The sequence below is a fragment of the Lactuca virosa genome, chromosome 9, assembly GCF_052849685.1.
Source record: "Lactuca virosa cultivar CGN04683 chromosome 9, Lactuca_virosa_CGN04683_v6, whole genome shotgun sequence".
Taxonomy (NCBI): Eukaryota; Viridiplantae; Streptophyta; class Magnoliopsida; order Asterales; family Asteraceae; genus Lactuca; species Lactuca virosa.
In genome coordinates this window covers 289,505,553-289,508,918 of record NC_136434.1, presented here as the reverse complement: position 1 = coordinate 289,508,918, position 3,366 = coordinate 289,505,553, and positions in this window count along the sequence as shown.

Below are 3,366 nucleotides of genomic sequence, written 5' to 3'. Positions count from 1 at the left end.
CAACAAGGTAAGTTATTCTATCTTTCATTCAAGTTAAAAATGTTCCCCATGTATGCTAGATAGGAATATAACCTTGGAATTCAACTTTGCATGATTATTAGACAAACATAGATCCAAGGTTATTAGGGTTGCATGTACACTTAGGAAGTGTTAGAATGATCAAAACCCATCATGAAAACCATAAAGTTGGCAACTTTATAGGTTATAAGGGTCTTAAGAGTGTTATGGAGTTTAGATCTAGAAAATGGTTGAGTTATGGAACCTTGCATGAAAGTTAGATGTTTTTTATTCAACTTTTGACCCAAATGAGATCTAGACATGTATTGGACATATGTCTTAAAAGCATCGACTTTCCAGTGTATTATGAACTTATAAGACCTTTTAGAAAGTTGGAGTCCAAGGTTTAATGGATTAAGGACTTAAAAGTTGGATTTTTGACCTCAGACTGTTCTCACAACGTGAGACATAAGGTCTCACGATGTGAGGAGGGGTTGAACCTGTTTCTGATGAGCTCCTTTGTCACATCCATAAAAATCATGCTAAATTTGAACCTTTTAAAACATTTCAAAACCAATGATTATTACAAAACTTGTTTTCAAAATAGTATAGTGTCAGAGTATCCCAAAATAAAATCATGAAAACATAAGGAGGTGTACAATCACGCCTTCGCCATCCCGCGATCATCAGAAGTACCTGAAACAAAATCAACAATTGTAAGCCCGAAGCTTAGTGAGTTCCCCTAAAATACCAACATCATACAATCATAATCATATCATATAAACAAACAACATGCATAATGAGCCTTCAGCCTGAATGGACCGCCTCGCAGGGCCTTCAGCCTATCTGGACCGCTCTCCGAGCCTTCGGCACGTCTGGACCGCCTCGCAGGGCCTTCAACCTATCCGGACCGCTCGTCTGGCCTTCGGCCTGATTAGTATACCCACCCGGGCCTATAGTCTATCCGGTCCGCCCTGGGTATGTTGGCCTTCAGCACAAAGCAGAACCGCCTCAACCCAACCCCAAATCAAACCATCATGTGCACATAAATATCACACGCTAGCATATATAATAGTCAAATCGATCTAACATATCACTAATCATAACAACATCCTATGACCAGGATACCGACCTAACCGGTCACTAACATAGCATTATCCTATACACCAGGATACCGACCTACCAGGTCACTAAGCATATCACCATCCTAACTACCATGATGCAAACCAATAAGCATATCATGCAATAAACCCGTATACAAGTCCGAAAAGGGTCGACATTGGTGCCTTAGACCCTGTTGATATAGTGAGAAGAACTCACCTCACAAGTAGCTCGGAGTGATAAGGTCAAACTCCACCAAATACAGCTCCAACTCCAACACCTACATCCACCAATGATCAACTTCCATAAATTCCCAAATTACCAAAATACCCCCAGAAGTCAAACTGGTCAACCCTTGGTCAAAGTCAAAGTCAACAGTCAAGGTCAACAGTCCATGTTGACCCAACTCTTCGAGTGCAGCTCACTGACTCGTCGAGTCCTTCCAGAACTCGAGAAATCGTGAAAACCCTAGTTGACTCGCCGAGTTTCCAGGCAACTCGTCGAGTCCATACGTGTCCAAAAGTCGGGAAAACCCTAACTGAATCGTCGAGTCGTCTCATTGAATCGTCGAGTCCATGCAGAAACCAACAACGGCCAATCTTCATCGGACTCGTCGAGTTGACCACGCAACTCGTCGAGTCCCTTCAGTCCATTTCTCATTCGGACGTTTTTAAGCTACCCCAAAGCTCCATATTGCAGATCTAACCTCCTAGAGCATGGTTTCCACGTAAAGTTGCAAACTTTACGTACATGCATGGTCCTAAATGCCAAAACCAAGCGAAGGGAAAGGTTTAACCCAAGGAGAAAGGCCAAGGCTTGCTAAATCTGATAACTTTATGATTATAGGGACTGAGGGGAGTCTAGATCTGAAGTTACAGCTCCAGATCTTACCCAACACCCGAAATGCTCCACAAATATACTAAAATGGCCTTAAACCCAAGAAAAATGGATCTAATGCTAGAATGATCAAGGTAACAACTTGTTACCTTCAAATGGATGCCTAAACGTTGTAGATGCTGGATCTACAAGCTCCTTCCGTTCCAAACTTCTCAACCTTCAAACTTCTTCAACAAAATGCACCAAAAGCACTCTTTTAGTCTCACAAGCACAAGGGAACAACAAATAACAACTAGGGTTTCTTCTCTGGGTAATGAAGTGGTAAGGGAGGCCACAAGAGGTGGATTAAGTCCTTTATATAGGGTGCAAACCCTAAAAATTAGGGTTTCATTTGCCAACTCCTACTCGTCGAGTCGGGGTCCTCCAACTCGTCAAGTAGACCTTATAAATCATGCGGCCTGATCCGCTTCTACACGACGAGTTGGGCCAACCAACTCGTCGAGTAGGTTCAAGAATATGACTTTAAGCTTTTAAATTTTATACCTGGGAATCGGGGTGTTACATCCTTAGGGCTCACGACATGAGGAAGGTTGCCCACGTCGTGAGGTCAACTCAGGTGACATTTCTTGACTGAGTTGGCTAGGTTGAGTCGTGATGAGTTGGAATCGGACCAAATAAGCTCTCACAACGTGACCAAGGGTTGGTCAAAACGTGAGAATGAATAGTTAACATTTAGGCTGTTGACTTTGACTTTGACTGTTGAATTTGGCTTGGTTTGACTTTTGGTTAAAATTCTATTTTAGAAGGTAGACTTAGGGTTGGCCTTATATGGATTGATAGGAAGTGTCGAACACCTGTCTTTTGGCAGGAGAGCGGTTAGCTGAGATCAGCTTTGTGATTTAGGTGTGTATCTTCACTATACTCGTGGGCTGAAGGCACCAATGACGGCCCACTGGATTATATTTGTAGGATGATAGTTGTCCTTATGACACTTACTGTTCTACCTGTATGTGCTTGTTGTCTTTGTGACTTTTGCTGATATAATTATATGCTTAACTGTAGGGGTGAAATAGATCCGATACCGATTGAAAGAGACCGAAGGGGGTGAAATAGATTCTACTTCTTCAAGAATGTCACAAACACAAAGATAAGCTCAAGATGCACTACTCTCACTTAGGGTTAGCTTGGGAGTCGTTTTTCTCAGATGGAGGCTCAAGGACTATATCTTGGTTGGTTGGACCATTCTAATGGATAAAGTTGGAAACTTTATCCATTATGGAGTTATTAGGAACCATAAAAATATCTTCTTGATGGGTTTTAATGAATCATGCTTAAGTAGATGTTCATATTATAAGTTTAGATGGATAAAAACGGCTTTTGGATCCGATTAAGGCATGTAAAGGAGTAAAGTTGGCAAATTTATGGTTTAAG